The sequence below is a fragment of the Apium graveolens genome, chromosome 2 (genome assembly GCF_009905375.1).
Source record: "Apium graveolens cultivar Ventura chromosome 2, ASM990537v1, whole genome shotgun sequence".
Taxonomy (NCBI): Eukaryota; Viridiplantae; Streptophyta; class Magnoliopsida; order Apiales; family Apiaceae; genus Apium; species Apium graveolens.
Window position 1 is genome coordinate 144,564,192 of NC_133648.1, and position 23,310 is coordinate 144,587,501.

The window sequence follows — 23,310 nt, forward strand, 5'->3', positions numbered from 1 at the left end:
GTACCTCTAGTGAAGTGATTTTCTAAGAGAAACTTTGACAAAGTATCATACCAAGCTCTAGGTGATTGCTTCAATCCATAAAGTGCTTTCAAAAGATTGTAGACATATTCAGGAAAATTTGGGTCTTCAAAACCAGGAGGCTGATTGACATAGACTTCCTCCTCCAAATCTCCATTTAGAAAAGCACTCTTAATATCCATTTGATAGACCTTGAAGTTAGCATGGGCTGCATAAGCTAAGAAGATTCGGATGGCTTCAAGTCTTGCAACAGGAGCAAAGGTTTCATCAAAATCTATTCCTTCTTGTTGACAGTAGCCCTTAGCAACCAATATAGCTTTGTTCCTGACTATTATGCCATTTTCATCCATCTTGTTTCTGAATACCTACTTGGTTTCTATATAGTTCTTTCCTTTAGGCTTGGGTACCAGCTTCCACACTTTATTCCTTTCAAATTGGTTTAACTCCTCCTGTATAGATAAAACCCAATCAGGATCAAACAAAGCTTCCTATACCTTTTTAGGCTCTTCTTGTGATAGAAAGTTGCTATATAGACATTCCTCTTGAGTAGCTTTTCTTGTTTGTACTCTTGAAGATGCATCAACGATGATTAGTTCAAATGGGTGATCTAATCCATTTTCTCTGTTGAGGTAGATTAGCTCTAGATGAAGAGGCCTCATTGTTGTCTTGATGTGTGACAAAGTTTTGATTAGAAGAAACTCCTCCTGGGTTTGTGGATCCTTGACTTGTAGTTGGGGTTCTTTCTAATTATGATCTGTATTGGTCCTCAAATTTTATTGAAGGTTCAACGGAGGTTGAGTTCTGCATTTCAATGGATGATGTAGATTGTCTTTCAATGGATGATACACTATGTCTCTCGACGGATGTTGAATTATGTGCTTCATAAATTGTAGACTTTTCTGCATTGTCCTTAGGTCTTTCTTCTTGATCACTATCATCATCACTATCATCACAAATCATCTCAACATTATCAAATTTGAGGCTTTCATGGAAATCTCCATCTTGCAGTCCTTCAATCTTTTTATCATCAAACACAACATGTGTAACGCCCCCAAATCCGGGGTCAGGGGATTTGGTCGTCACTATGAAACCTAAATCCAAAATAACCTATTAAATCAAAATGCAAATGCCAGCGGAAGATGTTTAGATTTATGACCCCAAACTAATCCAAGATCTTTTAAGGTTACAGTTCTAGAAACAAGAATTCCAAATTCTATAAATAATTTTCATTCCCTTTTTAAACCCTTTTTAACAAATTCCAATTCAATACTAACCCGCTAGTATAACTTTGAAAAGAAGTATATTATGCCCAACTATAAAATAACATAATTATAATATAATATAATATAAACAACTTTACATAACAAAACTTACACTAGTCCGCAAACCCTGGACCAACCACCTTCCAAAAGCTTTTCCTTTGCTTCCTCGAATTACACGGATAAACAGCGCAAGTTAATCCTCACTTGAGGAAAATTTTGAAAACAGGAAAGTATGAACGAAAGAAATGCTCAGCAAGATCATTAAAGAAAATATAGGGTCGTTTTGATATAAACCCGACATCTACAATAGAGCATAACATTTTAAAATCATAATTGCTGAAACAGAAAATTTATTAAAAATCAGATAATTGTTTCTCACTGTATTCAAAACTCTTTTTGATATTTTTGAGCGAAATGCTTCAGCAATACTTTGAATCTTGACGAGAATAAAACTCGTAAAACCCTGTTTACGGAAATATTGTAAACAACAATAACAAGAAGCAATGATTATGGATTGAATCATAAACTTTATTCAAAACCGAACTCTTGATATTAATACTCATTTTGTTATCATATCAAATTAGATATCAATACGAACTTTGATGCTCACAATATCCCATACTGAAGTCAACATCAATCATCTATACTAATGCCACCTTTGATATTTAACAAGTATCAGCATAAATCAGAAACTGAATTAAAACCGCATTTCACCATTAGTCCAAAACAGAAACAGTTGATAAATCATTTATTATATGATTATCAAAAAAAATATAATAATTTAGACGGGGATTATTCACCGACGGACATACTATCACATGTTGATTAGCCCGTGTGATAGCACAAGGTCATGATTCATAGAAACATGTCCCCAAAACACAAGTACTCAAACAAAAAGGCAATATATCTGCATATGGCACAAACTGTGTCATAATATTTCATATGACACTTAGAAATAGCCCTCCGCTGCACCGTCCACCCCGGTCACTTACGCATTGATCCAATCTTAAAACCTTTTATTGAAAAGGAGTCATAATAATTGACACCCAAAATAATTTTATTCCCCCATTTACTTGGGTAGGAATATTCACAACCAAATCATTTTTCTTAAAATCCAAAATATTTATAAATCCAGTAATTTGATGAGTAAAAATATTTAACTATTCTGAACATAGAATAGTAGAGAGTTCTTGCATAATAAGCATTGAATTCAGCGATATGTAAGACATTTATCTATTCTGAACTGAGAATAGGGAAAACAATACTTACATGAGAAGATTTAAAATAAATATCACTTGAATAATAAGTGAGGATAGGGATACTTGCCTTTGAGATTTTAGCAGTTAGTCACACTCGCAATAACACAATCCCTCATTCTGACATCTTAGGCATCACCGTCCTTTACTTCGCTAAATCTCTGATATGCTGCTCATGCAATGCTGCAACCCAATATTTCATACTATTTAACGCTAGTCTTCATCCATTCCATCTGATCCTGATCTCCTTGAAAAACTCGCATCTATAATTAGAAAATAATATTTTAATCGTCTAAATGATAATTACTCGATAAACTGCGCGTCAAAACCCTATTATCTACCCATACGATAGCCCACACATAAAGAAAACAGTCAAATACAAGAATCTTGACTCACATACGCACGTAATTCACATAAAACGTAAACACATAACTCATGTATCACATAATTCATATAACACATGCCTCGGTTCGTGAAATGGTTCGACTCGGTACGTTTAAAACTGAAATCGGGTCAAAAATATGACTTTTAGATAAATAAGCGACTTAGAACTGACTTGCAAAATAAGCGACCTTTCGAAACAAAAGAGTTTGCGTCTCGAAAGTATTTTTATTGAAAGCGGAATATTTTTCTTAGTCTAAAGGCGTTCATTTCGTATTAAACGGATGAACGGTCTATTTATTATGAATAAAATAAGAATAAATTAATTAATAATAATATTAATTCATTTTTTTTAAATACCTAAATAAATTTTTAAAAGCTCAAAATAATTTTTAAATCAATATTTAGGAAAAATCAGAATTAAAAATGTTTTTTTCATAAATTTTGGAATTAAAATAAAATTAATACAAATTATTCAAATAAAATGATTAAATATCAAAATAATTAATCAATTTAAATAAATAAAATTTTCGGAATTTTGAAAATAATAAAATAAAATAATTTTTGGAATTTAAAATAATTTAGTTAATTAAAATAATTAACTAAATAAGTTTTTAGAATTAAAAGAATTGATTTTGAAAATAGAAAAAGGAATTTTTGAATAATTTTTATAAAGAAAAGGCAGAAACACGTTTTTGGAAAAACAATTGAACACAATAGGATCGTAGGGCGGGGTTAGGGTTGAACATTGCCGGATAATCGGGGAAGATGACCGGAAACGATGAACTCGTCGCCGGTTTCTGGAAAACCCAGAATTCCGGCCGACGTTGCGTCATTTTCCAGCATCCCATATCTGGCAAAATCAGCACGGTTTCTTTCCATTTTTAACACCAAACTGATCCCAACACAATCAAAACTCGATAGCGATTCTAACATCATCTCAAATATATCAGAACTCAACATCCGATCAAAATTCGGCTACCACCGAACCAACTCCGGCGAAAACACAAGTTCAGTCAAATGAATACAAAAAAACATCGATACCGGTATCAAAATAAAGCTCAGATCATTTATAAACTAATTGTATACTCAAACACCACCTCAGATTCAAGAATAACCCAAAAATCAATTCCAAAAATTGTGTCAAAACCAAAACTCGGTTATAACTAAATCTTAATAAAAAACATACAACCTATATATGAAAACAATCCTCGTGATATCAGGAACGATAATCAATTAACCAAATCATCAAACAATCCATCTAGAATCAAAACAAAATTGGACAATAAATTTGAAATATCGAATTTACAAAACATTGCACCTTCATTTGTGAAATTGGTACCAATAGAACGGGCTTGAAACAAGGATTGTTTTGGTATGTAGAGCATCAACAGAGGATCCCTGAATCTCCCAAAATCAATGAATTTGTGTTTTTGAAGAAATTTTACCCCCAATTTTGTTCTTGGTTTTTTTTAATGAAAATAAAAATGAAATAAAAGAATTAATTGGCTACTTATATTTTCTGAAAATAAATACCCCAAAATCAATTTAGGGTGTTTTTATTCCCTAATTAAAATAATTAAGCCCCAAAATAATAATTATGGGGAATAATTTTAGAAGAAATAAAATACAAAATTTATATCAAAATTCTCCAAAAATTGCGAATAATTCAAAAATACAAAAATATTGGATATTTGAAATACGAATGATTCTATAAAAATACAAATAAGAATTTTTGTGGGTTTTGACGTCCCGATAGGGTCCTGGTCCATTATTTTTGAAAAACAGAAATGATTCCTAAATTAACAGAAAAACCTGAAAACATATAAAAGACATTCAAATGCACATAAAATGAGATAAATCGAGTACCTCGATAAAGACGCACATAAATACGAGTCCAGATTACAGATCGATTCATATAAATGCAGTTTAAACACGTAACGAGTGTTCTGTTGGATCATATCAGATCCGAAAATAGATTACTTAGCCGCTAAGTTACTATAAAAATAATACAATTTAATATCAGATTTGAATAATTATCAAAACCGGGCTTCTTATAAAACACTTTTTACGAAGATAAAATGTCCAGAATTATCAGTTTGGGTTAGGAAGGAGTTTTCGGAAGAGTTTTGGGGTTGTAAAAATGCAAAAACGGTTGAAGTTGGACGATTCCCGACTTTATAAAATAGTTTTATAATTACTCAGAAAATAATTAATGTGGCGCCCTCCAAACCCGGGTCAGAAGTTTGGGGTCCACACACACACCTTATTTATAACCTGCTTATAACAATAATAAAGAAAATAATAATATGCAGTGACCCTACTTACCAACTACCATGGATCGCAACAGGTTAAAGTATGCACACAAGACAAACACATCTACTTATATTACAAACCGTTCAAATCCCAAATATTCAAACTCAGAACTGAGTATTTAACATTATTACAAACTTTTACAAACTTAAATTATCCCAAAAGAAGCCTACTAGCTCAACCTGTACCCCTAGCTATCGCGCTGGACTAGGGATCCTCGCTACCAACTGGTTCCTTTTTAACTGGAAAATAATATAAACGACATCGCACAAATGAGCAAACTAGCTCAGCAAGTCACACTGACAAAACTGAGAATAATGATCATTGTAATATACGGGATATATCGTGTAATTATTTTTGCTATTATATAATTATTATGTGTGTTCAGTATCTATTCTATGAGCTAATTGTTAAGTGTTATCTGTACTTGAATATTCAAAAATAGTATTAATTGAGTATTTTAATTTTTATATGTCCAAAATAAAATATAGATAATTGTCATATCTTTCTAATTATTTTTATGTTGGTTTATGGATTTATAAGAATCATATGAAATTTCTAAAATCTTTTCCCGGGTAATTAAAATCTATTTTATAAAAACGGGAACCAACTAACGTCAACCGTTGTTACGTTTTTGGAACCCGAAACTCTTTCGAGAACTCCTTCCTAACCTAATTGTAATATTCCGAGCATATTCCATGTTTCGACTTTTTCGATCCGGCTTACAGTTTGTCCTACGCGGGTCCCGGCGCAATATTTTTGATACAATATTCGTTTCGGTAAATCAAAAAAACCCGTATTTTCGATAAACGGGAGCTTTTTATTAAACTATCCCAATTATCACTTCGTAATACGTGTAACCAGGCGCTGAGACCAAGACCGTAGTACAAATTGTACTGATTTGGATAATTATCCCGAAAACCGATACCGTTTGGATCAGTTTTTACAAATAAACGTACCGTTTTATATCGGGAATGATCCAACGGGATACTAATTTTCCGTAATTATAAATAGCCTTTTACCGTATTTTATTTCGTATCAAAATCATTTGCAGATAGTTAATTATATAATTTTCAGAGAAAAACCCTAATTTCTTAAAACTGTTCTAAGAATCAAACAGCAAAACGAAGGCGATACCGATCTCTGTTTTCAAAGCTTGAGTAACCAAAACGAAGGATTTGAGGTGTTCTATCAGATTCTGAGCTTTGTTTCACTGCATAAATCAAGGTTATTTTTCTAAAAGTTTATTTATTTTCGAATTTATTTTATTAAAAATATGAATTTTTGTTCGGATGATTGTTTGTATGATTTGATGATTGCAAGTTGTAGAGCTTGTTTTCCTGATGATTTTCATATGTCATACGTCTGATTTGGAGTTCAATAACATGTTCAAATTTGAGTTTGATTTTCGAATTTCAAAATTAGGGTTTATACCCGTATGAATGTTCTTAATTGAAATTTGGGGGTTTCTTATTCTGTGATAGATTGATGTTGTGTTATAGTGGGTTGTGTTCTCTGTGAAATTTGCAATCTAGTCGTATAAGTTTCATGAATCAACGAGGTCTGTAGAGAAGGGAGTTGTGTTTTGAAGTTTTCCGATGTTCGCCGGAAACTGGAAAACTTCACGGCCAAATTCCGGCCAACTCAGGGATTGTTAGGTTGTTTTGATTGCATGATTGTATTCCTGGTAATTTGTGGATGTGATCTGGAGCTTGTGGTAAGGTGAGGAGGTCGGAATCGTGTTCTCCGGCGAACCCGACTGTTTTCCGGCGACGGGGTGTAAAATTGCAGTTTGGTCCCTGGACTTTTGGGGACGATACAGTTAGGTCCCTGAAGTTTCCAGACTTTGCAAATTTAGGATTCCTGTTTATTAAATGTTTAAAAATCATATTTCCTATTTATTTTTATTATAAAAATTCGTTTTTAATTTTTGAAAATTCTAAAAATTATTATTTTAATTCTGAAAATTATTTTTAATTCACAAATAAATCTAAATTAATTAGTTAATTAATTTCAGTTAATTTATAATTGATTAATTGGTCAATTAATTCGAAAATTAATTGATTAATTGATTTAATTAATTATTAATTGATTTTAATTAGTTATTTAATTAGATTTAATTATTTAAAAATGATTTAAAAATTCTGAAAAATAGTTTCGAGCTTTAAAATATTATTCTAAATTATTTCCAAGGCTCGATAATTATTCTAAAATTATTTCGGAGCCAGAATGGTCCAACCGAACCCTGTTTATTAACCCGAAATTGATCCAACGACCCGTTTTAATTCCGAAAAATATTTTAAAAATCATTTTAAATACCCGAAAGCATATTTATGACCCGAGACTTCTTTATAAATAATATATCATTGATTACGTGATGTATTATGTGCTACATGTGACTTGTTAATAGACTATCGGTCTATATATTCGGTGTTTACTTGATTATTGCATAACTTTCAATCCGTTAATCGGATTTGGGTAAAACGAAGGGTAGATAGAAGTATGTGTTGAATAGAATTCCATGAGTAAATTATTGATAGATGCTTATGATATGTGAGCAGAAGAGGCAAGACGTAGGAAAGGGAAACAGGTAGTTGAGGAGTAAAACGGTTGTGATTGGAAGCGAGTGCAGTGTAGTAAGCTAATACCAGGCAAGTATTCTGAACTTTCTCGAGATATTGTAGTACTTGATAATCCTGTGATATTGCAAGTGCTTTGAAGCACGGAAACCTAAATCCTGATTTAAATTATTGTTCTTAAGCCATGAAGCATATTCTTTCTAAGCCATTGATTATTGTATACCCAAACAGGAACCACAAATCTACGATACTACTCCATAAATACATACAAACTAAATACCAAACACTGAAATGAACTATTATATACTCAACCCATGGTATCTTATACTTTGAAAGATCGAATCCTTGAAACCTTGAAACGTTGATTTCTTTGTTATCCAATTCTTTCATTACCCAACATCCAAGCTTTTAAATTGCCTTATTGATCCTTACAAGGATTGAAACCCTTTCATTATTAAACATTTATTATTGTTAATGATTTCGATTATTGTTTACTATTGTATATTCTGTTATTATGTTAGAATTGGATTGTTTTTATAAAATTGTGGACCAGATTCGTGGTCAGACCATATAATGGTCAAGTTAGGCCAATGTGTGCCTTGGATCCAGTAGTTCGAGCAATGCTGTGTGCCTTGCTCGGGGTTAGTGCGTGACTGATCAGCACCCTAACCTTGGTTTTTAAATTAAAAGTATAATATCCAATTCTAAATCATAATCCATTGTTCACTTGATATCATAAACATATTCACCTGATGATCATTATTCTTAGTTTTGTCATTGTGACTTGCTGAGCTAGTTAGCTCATTCGTGCGATGTTGTTTATATTCTTTCCAGTTAAAAAGGAACCAGTTGGTAAAGAGGATCCCCAGTCCAGCGCGAGAGCTAGGGGTTCAGGTTGAGAAAGCTGAGCTAGTAGGCTTCTTTTGGAATAATTTAAGTTTGTAAAAGTTTGTAATAATGTTTAATACTCAGTTTGAGTTTGAAATAGTTGGGATTTGAACGGTTTGTAATATATTAGTGTGTTTGGCTTGTGTGCATACTTTAACCTGTTGCGATCCGTGGTGGTTGGTAAGTAGGGTCACTGTATATATTATTATTATCTTTATTATTGTTATAAGCAGGTTATAAATAAGGTGTATGTGTGGACCCCAAACTTCTGACCCGGGTTTGGAGGGCGTCACAATCATCAGGTGAATATGGTTATGATATCAAGTGAACAATGGATTATGATTTAGAATTGGATATTATAGTTTCATTTTTAAAAAAAAACCAAGGTTAGGCTGCTGATCAGTCACGCACTAACCCCGAGCAAAACACACAGCACTGCTCTAACTACTGGATCCAAGGCACACATTGGCCTAACTTGACCATTATATGGTCTGACCACGAATCTGGTCCACAATTTTATAAAAAAACAATCCAATTCTAACATAATAACAGAATAAATAATAATAAACAATAAACAGAATCATTAACAACATTGAGTGCTTAATAATGAAAGGGTTTCAATCTTCGTAAGGATCAATAAGGTAATTTCAAAGCTTGGATGTTGCGTAAGGAAAGAATTGGATAACAAAGGAAACGACATTTCAGAGTTTCAAGGATTTGGTCTTTCAAAGGATAAGATACAATGGTTTGAGTATGTAGGTAATTTGATTCAGTGTATGGTATTTAGTTTGTATATATTTGTGGAGTAGTATCGTATATTTGTGGTTCATAGTTGGGTATACAACAATCAATGGTCTAGAAAAAAATCAGGTTTACGGCTCAAGATCAGTAACTGGATTAATGGTTAGGGTTCAGTGCTTCAAAGCACTTGTAATATAAAACAGGACTATCAATCACTATAATATCTCGAGAAAGTTCAGAACACTTGCCTAGTACTAGCTTATTACACTTCACTTGCTCTCAATCACCACTGTCTTACTCCTTGACTATTTGTTTCCCTTTCCTACGCCTTGCCTCTTCTGCTCACATATCATAAGCATCTATCAATATTTAACTCATACGATTCTATTCGACACATACTTCTATCTACCCTTCGTTTCATCCAAATCCGATTAACGGATTGAAAGTTATGCGATAAACAAGTAAACATCGAATATATAGACCGACAGTTAACCAACAAGTCACATATAACACATAAAACGTTACATAATCACTGATATATCATTTATAAAGAAGTCTCGGGTCATAAATAGGCTTTCGGATATTTAAATTGATTTTTAAAACATTTTTCGGAACTAAAACGGGTCGTTGGATCAATTTCGGAATAATAAACAGGGTTCGGTTGGCCAATTCTGGCTTTGAAACAATTTTATAATAAGTATCGAGCCTTGGAAACAATTTTAAAATAATATTGTAAAGCTCGAAACTATTTTTCGGAATTTTTAAATTATTTTTAAATAATTAAATCCAATTAAATAATTAATTAAAATCAATTAATAATTAATTAAATCAATTAATCAATTAATTTCTGAATTAATTGAACAATTAATCAATTAAAAAGTAACTGAAATTAATTAACTAGCTAATTCAGATTTATTTTTGAATTAAAAATAATTTTTAGAATTAAAATAATAATTTTTGGAATTTTCAGAAATTAAAATCGAATTTTTATAATAAAAATAAATAGGAAATATGATTTTTGAATAATTTTAAAACAGGAATCCTATTTTTGAAAACTCTGAAAAGTTCAGGGATTGAACTTCGTCGTTTTCAAAAGATGAGGTACTAAATTGCAATTTTGACAAGGGTCGCCGGAAAAACTTCGGGGATGGCCAGAGAATGCGTTCCCGGCATCCTCACCCCACCACAAGCTCCAGATAACATCTACAGACAACCAGGAATCAATTCATGCAATCAAAACATATCAATAACCCCAGACTTGGCCGGAAATTGGCCAAGAACATCGCCGGTTTCCGGCGAAACATCGAAAACTTAAAAAGACAACTCCCTACGATTCAAGCATCCTCTGTTAACGAGCTATATACCAGTCGATTGCAAATTTCATAAGGAACATAATCCACTATAAATCAACAGCTAATAACCCCTAAATCAAAAAGCCCCAAATTTCAATTGAAAACATTCATACGGGTTATAAACCCTAATTTTGAAATTCGAGAATTAAACCCACTTTTGAGCATGTTATTGAACTCCAAATCAGACGTATGACATATGAAAATCATCAGAAAACAAACTCTACAACATGCAATCATCAAATCATACAAACAATCATCCGAACAAAAATTCATATTTTTAATAAAAAAAATTCGAAAATAAATAAATTTTCAGAAAATAAACCTTGATTTCTGCAGTGATATGGAACATAGAATCTGGTAGTACTCCTTGAGACCTTCGATTTGGTTACTCCAACTTTTCCAACTGATTTCGATAACACCTTGAAATTGTAGTTTGATTCTCAGAAGGTTTAATGAATTTAGGGTTTTTCTCTGGAAAATTATATAATTATCTGTCTATAAATGATTTTGATACGAAATAAAATACGGTAAAAGGCTATTTATATTTACGGAAAATTAGTATCCCGTTGAATCATTCCAGATATAAAACGGTACGTTTATTTATAAAAACTGATCCAAACGGTATCGGTTTTCGGGATAATTATCCAAATCAGTACAATTTGTACTGCAGTCTTGGTCTAAGCACCTGGTTACACGTATTACGAGGTGATAACTGTGATAGTTTAATAAAAATCTCTCGTTTATCGAAAATACGAGTTTTATTGATTTACCGAAACAAATATTGTATCAAAAATGTTGCGCCGGGACCCGCGCAGGACAAACCTTATGCCGGATCGAAAAAGTCGAAACATGGAAAATGCTCGGAATATTGCAATTAGGTTAGTAAGGAGTTCTCGGAAGAATTTCGAGTTCTAAAAACGTAAAAACAGATGACGTCGGTTGGGTCCCGTTTCTATAAAATAGATTTTGAATACCCGAAAAAAGATTTTATAAATTTCATATGATTCTTATAAATTCATAAATCAACATAAAAATAATTAGGAAGATATGACAATTACCTATATTTTATTTTGGACATATAAAAATTAAAATACTCAATTAATATTATTTTTAAATATCCAAACACAGATAACACTTAACAGTTAATTCACAGAATAGATACTGATCACAGATAATAATTATTTTATTAGCAAAAATAATTACACGATATATCCCGGATATTACATCCTTCCCCCCTTAAAAGGATTATGTCCTCAGAATCTCCTAAGAAAACAAATGAGGGTACTTTTCTCTCATATCACTGTCTAACTCCCAGGTTGACTCTTCAACCTTTGGGTTTCTCCATAATACTCTTACTAGCTTTACCACTTTATTCCTCAATACTTTCTCTCTTTCCTCTAGAATCTCTATCGGACTCTCTACATATGACAAATCGGCCTGAAACTCTATTGGCTCATATTCTATTACATGCCTGGAGTCTAGATAATACTTCTTAAGCATAGATACGTTAAAAACACTGTGAATGTGTTCCATGTGCGGAGGTAACGCTAACTCATAAGCTACTTTGCCAACGCGTTTTAGAATCTCAAAAGATCCGACATATCTTGGGCTCAGCTTCCCTTTCTTTCCAAACCTCGTTATTCCTTTCCACGGTGATACTTTCAATAATACCAAGCTTCCTTCTTCAAATTCCATATCTTTCCTTGACTGGTCTGCATATTTCCTTTGACCGTCTTGTGCTGCTGTCAATCTCTTCTGGATAATTTCAACAACTTCCTTTGTCTGATGTACCAATTCAGGTCCAAGTATCTTACATTCTCCTACTTCATCCCAATACACTGGAGATCTACATTTACGTCCATAAAGGGCTTCATAGGGTGGCATCCCAATGCTGGCATGGTAACTGTTGTTATAAGCAAACTCTACCAGAGGTAAATGCTCGTCCCAATGGCTGTAGCAATCCACTTGGTCTCTGATGTTCGGCTTTAACTCTCTGACATGTATAACATCTGCTAACCCATTCCGCAATTTCCCTCTTCATATCTGGCCACCAATAATTTTCCTTTAAATCTCTGTACATTTTGGTACTCCCTGGATGGATTGAATATCTTGAACTATGTGCTTCCTGTAAAATTTCATTCTTCAGCTCCGTTACTGGTGGAATCCAAATTCTAGAAGAAAACCTCAGAATACCTTGCTCATCATTTTGCGTGCATAATTCTTCACCTACCAAATGATTTATATCTTGATCCATTACATCTTCCTGGCATTTCTTTATTTTCTCTAGCAACTCCGGCTGAAAAGTCATACTGTACACTTTTGCTTCATTAGGCCTGCAAACTTTAATCTCCAATTCCAATTTCTGAAATTCCTTATATATCTCTTCAGGTACTGATAACACATTTAACTTTTCCTTCTGACTTAACGCATCTGCTACAACATTCGCTTTACCGGGATGATAATTAATCGAGCAGTCATAATCTTTGATCAATTTTAACCATCTCCTTTGCCTCATATTAAGTTCCTTTTGTGTGAATATGTACTTTAAGCTTTTATGATCCGTATAAATCTCACACTTCTCTCCATACAGATAATGTCTCCAAATCTTCAAAGTGAAAACTATGGCTGCTAGCTCCAAATCATGAGTAGGATACTTCTGTTCGTGTGGTTGCAATTGCCTTGACGCATACACAATCACCTTATCGTGCTGCATTAAAACACAACCTAGTCCCTTGTGAGAGGCATCGCTATAAATTACAAAATTCCCTTGGTCGTCTGGAAGTGACAAAACAGGTTCCGTGATTAATCTTCACTTTAATTCCTGAAAACTTTCTTCGCATTTGTCGTTCCATATAAACTTTTCATTCTTTCGTGTAAGCTTTGTCAATGGTATTGCAATCCTTGAAAAATTTTGAACGAATCGATGATAATATCCTGCTAATCCCAAGAAACTTCTTACCTCGATGGGTGTTCTTGGTCTTTCCCAATTTGTAGTTGCCTCGATCTTTGCTGGGTCCACTTTGATCCCTTCGTTACTGACTATGTGTCCTAAGAACTGAACCTCCTGTAACCAAAACTCACACTTTGAGAATTTAGCATATAACTTCTTGTTTCTTAAAATCTCCAAAGTTGTTCTCAAATGTTCCGCATGATCCTCTTCCGTTTTTGAATAAATTAAAATATCGTCTATAAACACAATAACGAACTTGTCCAAATATTCCTTAAAAATTCTATTCATCAGGTCCATAAACGCTGCCGGGGCATTGGTCAATCCAAAAGACATCACTAGAAATTCGTAATGTCCATACCTTATCCTGAAAGTTGTCTTCATTATATCTTCTGGCTTAATCTTCAGTTGATGATATCCCGATCTTAAGTCAATCTTGGAGAAAAACTTGGCTCCCTTCAATTGGTCAAATAGATCGTCAATTCTGGGTAACGGATACTTGTTCTTGATTGTAAGCTTATTGAGTTCTCTATAGTCGATGCACAGTCTCATGCTTCCATCTTTCTTCTTGAAAAATAATATCGGGGCTCCCCACGGGGATACACTGGATCTGATTACTCCTTTCTCTAATAATTCTTGCAATTGCTTTGCTAGCTCTTTCATCTCAACGGGCGCCATTCTGTACGGGGCTTTGGATACCGGTTCTGTTCCAGGTGCTAAGTCGATTGCAAACTCAATTTCTCTGTCTGGAGGAAGTCCTGGTAACTCATCGGGAAACACGTCTGGAAATTCATTCACTACTGGAATATCTTCAAGTTTTTCTAGTTCCTGACTTCTGTCAATTACATATGCCACTAAATGCTCGCATCCTTGCCGTATTAACTTCTTGGCTTGAATCATTGTTAAGAACTTCTTTACCTGCTTCTGGCCCTTGAACGTTACTATTCTTTCGTCTGGCATCTTCACCATTACCTTCTTATTTCGACAATCTATCTGGGCATCGTGCTTAGATAACCAATCCATCCCTAATATAACGTCAAATTCCCCTAACTTAAATGGTATCAAATCTACACAAAACTTACTACCTGAAATCTCAATCTCACAATTCCCACAAACTTGGTTAACAGATACACGCTCTTGATTTGCTAATTCCACAGTCATTATTTCATTTAAATACTCAACTGGACAATTTAACTTACTAACAAAATCTTGTGAAACAAACGATCGAGTTGCTCCCGAATCTATTAACACTTTGGCAAATAAAGAATTCACATTAAGCGTACCTGCCACGACATCCGTATCTTGGATAGCATCCTTCACAGACATGTCAAAAACTCTAGCCCTTGAAGTCTCATTCACTGCTGGGGTAGATCCCATAATCCTCAATGCAATAATGAATGGGGCTGGTGTCTTGTAATTCCTGGCTATATGTCTCGGTTTCCCATATTTAAAGCATGTAAATTCAATGGCTGGAACCTTCACTGCTGGATTCCGGATAGGCTGATCCTTATTTGCTGGCTCTCTTGCTGGCTGATTTCGGCACTCCCTTGAATAGTGCCCTTTCTGATTGCACTTGAAACAAACTACATTCAACTTATTACAAACTCCCCCATGCTTCTTCCCACATACTTGACAATCTGGAAATGTTAATCTCAACTGATTTGGCTGATTCGCATTAACTGGACGATTGACCTGGCTTCCGTCGCTTACATTTTGTCTCCTGAAATTAAAATTCTTCCCTGGCTGAAACTTGCCCTTCTTAAAATTTGGAAACTTCCCTGTTTGTGACTGACCTTCATTCCCTTCAAATTTCCTTTTCTTGCTTTCTTTCTCCTTCTGTGACATCTCACTTTCTGTCTCTGCGATCATAGCCTTCTGTACAACTCCTGCGTAAGTATCTAATTCAAAAATGGCTACCTTCCCTCTGATCCATGGTTTTAAACCTTGCTGGAATCTTTTAGCCTTCTTCCTGTCAGTATCCACATACGACGACACATACCTTGAGAATTTCTCAAACTTACTCTTATAATCTGTCACCGATATGTTTCCTTGCTTTAGTTCTAAAAACTTCAACTCCATCTGATCCTGGACAAACTAAGGAAAATACTTTTCTAAAAACAATTCCTTAAACCTCTCCCAAGTAATAATATATGTACCTTCCAATGTCTTCACCATCTCCCACCAATAGGTGGCCTCATTCTTCAAATAGTAACTTGCAAACTAAACCTTCTGTTCATCCTTTACTTTTACTAAGGCAAATGCCTTCTCTATCTCCTTTAAGCAAACATTTGCTTCGATCGGTTCTAAGGAACCCTTGAATTCTGGTGGGTTTACTGCCTGAAAAGTTTTGAAAGTTACCTGGGGATTGGTCTGTCTTTGTTGTTGTTGTGCCAGGTGAACTATTTTGTAGGCCATGATTTGAAGAATCTGGGCTATTTCTGGGTCTATAGGTCCTGGGTTTGCATTCTCGTTTGTATCATCTTGGTTATTATTGTTGTTGTTGGTTTCTTCATTCTGGGTGTTGGTGCGGGTATTTCTTTTGGGAGGCATTTTTCTGTAAAGAATCAAACAACTTATTTAGCTTTTAAATCAAATCTTTTGCATAAAAGAAAAGTTTTGTAAAACAAAAATATCTCTTTTTGAAAACAGTTATAACTATGTAAATTGTATGCTTCTTTACAGAATATACACAGTTATGGAAAACAGGGTACATGGTATCACAGGGGTATAACTGGTGCAATAAATAAGGTAAAGTAAAACATGTGCAATAAAGTAAATGACAGTGCTGGAAAGGAAAAAGGTACTGATATATAAAGATCAAAAGTTTTAGGTAGTACAAGCGTAAAGACGCTTCAGAAGTAAAAGCAAAAGAGTACAACAACCTACTCACTAGTAAGCATAGTTAGTCTATAAATATAACCCAAAAGTCTACTGATACACACTACACATTACTGTACATAATACATAACCATAACAACACTGCTCAGCATCTCTATCTCTGTATCTCTGACTCAACTCCAAGGAAACTCTGGTCCTGCTAGCCTTTCAAAATCCTCCATCACCTTAGTAGCCCAGCCCATCAGTGCATCAGGGCCTCTGCCAGGTAGTGTAGCTCCATATAGCCTAGCCTCAAGAACCCTCCGTGTTACATGAATCTCCTCTCGAAGCTCCCTCACACCACGATCAACATCATTAGTCCAAATGATATGCTGTAGCTCTCGAATCTGGGCCAATAAGGAATCACGCTCCAGTAGAAGAGCCTCATACCGGTAGTAAGGAACTGGGGACAATGTAGACTGGAATGGGGCACTCGCAACTGAATGCCCAGTGGAATCTGAATCTGCTGGTGGAGGTCCTCTGATAGGTGGCCTCATGCCTGGGGCTGGAATAGCCTGCAGTGGTACGGGCTGGAACACAGGTGGAGGTAGTATAGCCAACACTGGTGGAACAACAGGATGTGGATCCGAAGACGGTACTCCAACTGAAGGCTCTGAGTGATCCGCTGATACGGGGATAAAAGAGTCGACCATCGCTACTATCTGAAATCATATCGCAATATAAGAATCTCGAACCACGACGTGAATTATACTAATACCTGTTATACCGAAGCACTCAACCTCTCGACGTTCTATCTTTCTATTCCTTACTTCTAATCCTAACCCTCTACCCATTCTCATTATCCTAGGCTTGTGTCAGTGACTTATAACCTGTAGCTCTGATACCAAACCTGTGGCGCCCTCCAAACCAGGGTCCGAAGTTTGGGGTCCACACACACACCTTATTTATAACCTGCTTATAACAATAATAAAGATAATAATAATATGCAGTGACCCTACTTACCAACTACCATGGATCGCAACAGGTTAAAGTATGCACACAAGCCAAACACATCTACTTATATTACAAACCGTTCAAATCCCAACTATTCAAACTCAGAACTGAGTATTAAACATTATTACAAACTTTTACAAACTTAAATTATCCCAAAAGAAGCCTACTAGCTTAACTTGCTCAACCTGTACCCCTAGCTCTCGCACTGGACTGGGGATCCTCGCTACCAACTGGTTCCTTTTTAACTGGAAAAGAATTTAAACAACATCGCACAAATGAGCTAACTAGCTCAGCAAGTCACAATGACAAAACTGAGAATAATGATCATCAGGTGAACATGGTTATGATATCAAGTGAACAATGGATTATGATTTAGAATTGGATATTATAGTTTCATTTAAAAAAAACCAAGGTTAGGTTGCTGATCAGTCACGCACTAACCCCGAGCAAAGCACACAGCACTGCTCTAACTACTGGATACAAGGCACACATTGGCCTAACTTGACCATTATATGGTCTGACCACGAATTTGGTCCAAAATTTTATAAAGAAACAATCCAATTCTAACATGATAACAGAATAAACAATAATAAACAATAAATAGAATCATTAACAACATTGAGTGTTTAATAATGAAAGGGTTTCAATCTTCGTAAGGATCAATAAGGTAATTTCAAAGCTTGGATGCTGGGTAAGGAAAAAATTGGATAACAAAGGAAATGACATTTCAGAGTTTCAAGGATTTGGTCTTTCAAAGCATAAGATGCAATGGTTTGAGTATGTAGGTAATTCAATTCAGTGTATGGTATTTAGTTTGTATGTATTTGTGGAGTAGTATTGTATATTTGTGGTTCATAGTTGGGTATACAACAATCAATGGTCTAGAAAAAAATCAGGTTTACGGATCAAGATCAATAATTGGATTCATGGTTAGGGTTCAGTGCTTCAAAGCACTTGTAATATAAAACAGGACTATCAATCACTATAATATCTCGAGAAAGTTCAGAATACTTGCCTGGTACTAGCTTATTACACTGCACTTGCTCTCAATCACCACTGTCTTACTCCTTGACTATCTGTTTCCCTTTCCTACGCCTTGCCTCTTCTGCTCACATATCATAAGCATCTATCAATATTTAACTCATACGATTCTATTCGACACATACTTCTATCTACCCTTCGTTTCACCCAAATCCGATTAACGGATTGAAAGTTATGCGATAAACAAGTAAACATCGAATATATAGACCGACTGTTAACCAACAAGTCACATATAACACATAACACGTTACATAATCACTGATATATCATTTATAAAGAAGTCTCGGGTCATAAATAGGCTTTCAGATATTTAAATTGATTTTTAAAATATTTTTCGGAACTAAAACGGGTCGTTGGATCAATTTCGGAATAATAAACAGGGTTCGGTTGGCCAATTCTGGCTTTGAAACAATTTTATAATAATTAAGAGCCTTGGAAACAATTTTAAAATAATATTGTCAAGCTCGAAACTATTTTTCAGAATTTTTAAATCATTTTTAAATAATTAAATCCAATTAAATAATTAATTAAAATCAATTAATAATTAATTAAATCAATTAATCAATTTATTTCTGAATTTATTGACCAATTAATCAATTAAAAATTAACTGAAATTAATTAACTAACTAATTCAAATTTATTTTTGAATTAAAAATAATTTTTAGAATTAAAATAATAATTTTTGGAATTTTCAGAAATTAAAATCGAATTTTTATAATAAAAATAAATAGGAAATATGATTTTTGAATAATTTTAAAACAGGAATCCTATTTTTGAAAACTCTGGAAAGTTTAGGGACTGAACTTCATCGTTTTCAAAAGATGAGGTACTAAACTGCAATTTTGACAGGGGTCGCCGGAAAAACTTCGGGGATGGCCGGAGAATGCGTTCCCTGCATCCTCACCCCACCACAAGCTCCAGATAACATCTACAGACAACCAGGAATCGATTCATGCAATCATAAAAGCCCTACGATTCAAAATTGTCGGAAATTGGCCAAGAACATTGCCGGTTTCCGGCGAAACATCGAAAACTTAAAAAGACAACTCCCTACGATTCAAGCATCCTCTGTTAACGAGCTATATACCAATCGATTGCAAATTTCATAAGGAACATAATCCACTATAAATCAACAGCTAATAACCCCTAAATCAAAAAGCCCCAAATTTCAATTGAAAACATTCATATGGGTTATAAACATTAATTTTGAAATTCGAGAATTAAACCCACTTTTGAGCATGTTATTGAACTCCAAATCAGATGTATGACATATGAAAATCATCAGGAAAACAATCTCTACAACATGCAATCATCAAATCATACAAACAATCATCCGAACAAAAATTCATATTTTTAATAAAAATAATTCGAAAATAAATAAATTTTCAGAAAATAAACCTTGATTTCTGTAGTGATATGGAACACAGAATCTGGTAGTACTCCTTGAGACCTTCAATTTGGTTACTCCAACTTTTTCAACTGATTTCGATAACACCTTGAAATTGTAGTTTGATTCTCAGAAGGTTTTATGAATTTAGGGTTTTTCTCTGGAAAATTATATAATTATCTGTCTGCAAATGATTTTGATACGAAATAAAATACGGTAAAAGGCTATTTATATTTACGGAAAATTAGTATCCCTTTGGATCATTCCGGATATAAAACAGTACATTTATTTATAAAAACTGATCCAAACAGTATCGGTTTTCGGGATAATTATCCAAATTAGTACAGTTTGTACTACGGTCTTGGTCTCAGCGCCTGGTTATACGTATTACGAGGTGATAATTGTGATAGTTTAATAAAAAGTTCTCGTTTATCGAAAATACGAGTTTTATTGATTACCGAAACGAATATTGTATCGAAAATGTTGCGCCGGGACCCGCGCATGACAAACCGTACGCCGGATCGAAAAAGTCGAAACATGGAAAATGCTCGGAATATTGCAGTTAGGTTAGGAAGGAGTTCTCAGAAGAGTTTCGAGTTCTAAAAATGTAAAAATAGATGACGTCGGTTGGTTCCCGTTTTTATAAAATAGATTTTGAATACCCGGAAAAAGATTTTATAAATTTCATATGATTCTTATAAATTCATAAATCAACATAAAAAAATTAGGAAGATATGACAATTACCTATATTTTATTTTGGACATATAAAAATTAAAATACCCAATTAATATTATTTTTAAATATCCAAACACAGATAACACTTAACACTTAATTCACAGAATAGATACTGATCACAGATAATAATTATTTTATTAGCAAAAATAATTACACGATATATCCCGGATATTACAATTAATACATCCATAAATCATTATAAAATTATATAACAGTCCAAAAATTACTGGAAAAAATATCACTATTATCTAAATTTTATTCTGGACATATAAAAATTAAAATAATCAAAGAATATCACATATAAACATCCAAAACATCAACTATAATTACTAGATAATTCACTAAAATTCACATAAAAATTAGATAAACAATTCCAAATAATAATAATAATAATATTTCAAAATATGGGATGTTACAACATGTACAGATTCTATAACAATGTTGGTTCTGAGATTGTAGACTCTATATACTTTTCCAACTGCATATCCAACAAAAATGCCTTCATCTACTTTGGCATCAAACTTCCCAGGATGATTGTTGACTTGCCTTATGTGATTGATGATGATTTCACTAGCTTCATCTTTGGATTTTAGAAAAATATGTCCAAGAGAACTTTGAGAAATCATCCAAAATTAATAGGCAGTATCTTTTCCATGAGATTGACAACACATTGATTGGTCTTAACAAATCCATGTGCAATAGTTGTAGAGGTTCTTCAATTGTTGAATCAAGCTTATTTCTGAATGATGCTTTGATTAACTTTCCTTTCTGACATGCATCACACAGTCCATCCTTTGAGAATTCCACTTGAGGAATACCTCTCACCAAGTATTTCCTGACTAGCTAATTCATAGTCCTGAAATTAAGGTGGGATAGCTTCTTACGCCACAGCCAACTTTCATCTTGACTTGCCTTGCTAAATAGACAAGTGACAGATTATGCATTAGATGAGTTGAAGTCAGCTAAGTACAAATTTCCTTTTCTCACTCCAGTAAGAACCACTTGGTTGCTCTTCTTGTTGGTCACAACACAGGCTTCAGAATTAAATGAACCCGAGTTGCCCTTGTCACAAAGCTGGCTGATACTCAAAAAATTATGCTTGAGTCCATCCACTAGGGCAACCTCTTCAATGATGACATTATCCTTTGAAATCAAGCCATATCCCATAGTATAACCCTTTTTGTCATCTCCGAAAGTAATAATTGGGCCAACTCTTTCCTTGAACTTAGTGAGCTGGGTAAAATCTCTAGTCATGTGCCTTGAGCACCCACTATCCAAATACCAAGGTTTCTTTCTGTTTCCCTGCACACAGCAAAATTAAATCAAGTTGATTTTGGCACCCAAGTTTCCTTGGGTCCTGTTTTGTTAGCCTTTTGCTTAGGTTTCTTAGGTTTGTCCTCATTTGACTTAGGTACTTGAAGTTCATCCTTAGTCAATTAAGTAGAACCCTTAAAACCATTCATCATTGCAGAATTATCATGCACAAGTTGACTAACATGGAAAGGCATATTTTGAGAAAACATGGTATTCTAGAATGGCATGCTAAATGGCATTTGTGGCGTACTAAATGCAACATAGTAAGGATTTTGTACAAATATCATATTAGCACACTGTGCATTAAAATTATGTGCAAGCATAACATTCACAGGCATTGTAGGCATACTGGGAAATGAAGGAGGTGCAGACATGAAAGCAGGCATAGCAAGTTTGCAATTAACAGACAGATGATTAACACTACCACACTTAACACATATTTTTATTGGTCCATATTTATCAGGTGTGTAGTTGTTATGTTTATTAATTCCCACTTTCCCATTTCTATTACTTTTTCTTTTTGACTCTGTTCTCACTTCAATTTTCTCCAATCTGTCATTTAATTGCTTAATAGACAGATGCCCTACATTGACTCTCTTGTTTTGTTTCACTTGACTTAATTCTCCTGGAACAAAGTTCTTAGAAACTTATCCATATTTTTCATTTAATTTAGCTAGCTTAGCTTTGCTAACTGGTTTACTTACACTCAACGGATATGACTCATTGTCTTTCGACAGATAATCCTTTTGATTATTCGACGGATAATTTTCATCATCTATTGAAAGTCCTTTAACCAGATTGGAATCAAGCTTCTCCTTGTTCTTTTTCTAGGCTGCATCATAAAAAGATTCTATACCTTGAACTTTAGTAATTTGAGCAAGACATCTCTAGATGATTTCCATGCCTTAATTACTTCATGTTCTCGTTCAAGGTGCTTTCTTAAAATCTCCTCTTTCTTTAGGGATTCAGTCAATTCATCTTTGGCAATCTTACATTCTATTTTCAGTTTTTCAAACTCAACAAATTGAGTTTCTAACACAATATTTCTTTCACTTAAAAACAGATTGTTCTCTTTAAGATTAGTGTTTCCTTTAGTGAGAGACTTGAGTTTAACACGCAAATGATATAATTCGGTAGACATGTCATTTATGGCATCATTACACTCAGCTTTATATAAATATGATAGATTGGTGATGATTACCTGATTACTTGATGAACTGACCTCTGTTTCATCTGATTTAGCCATAAGTGCTAGATTGACATA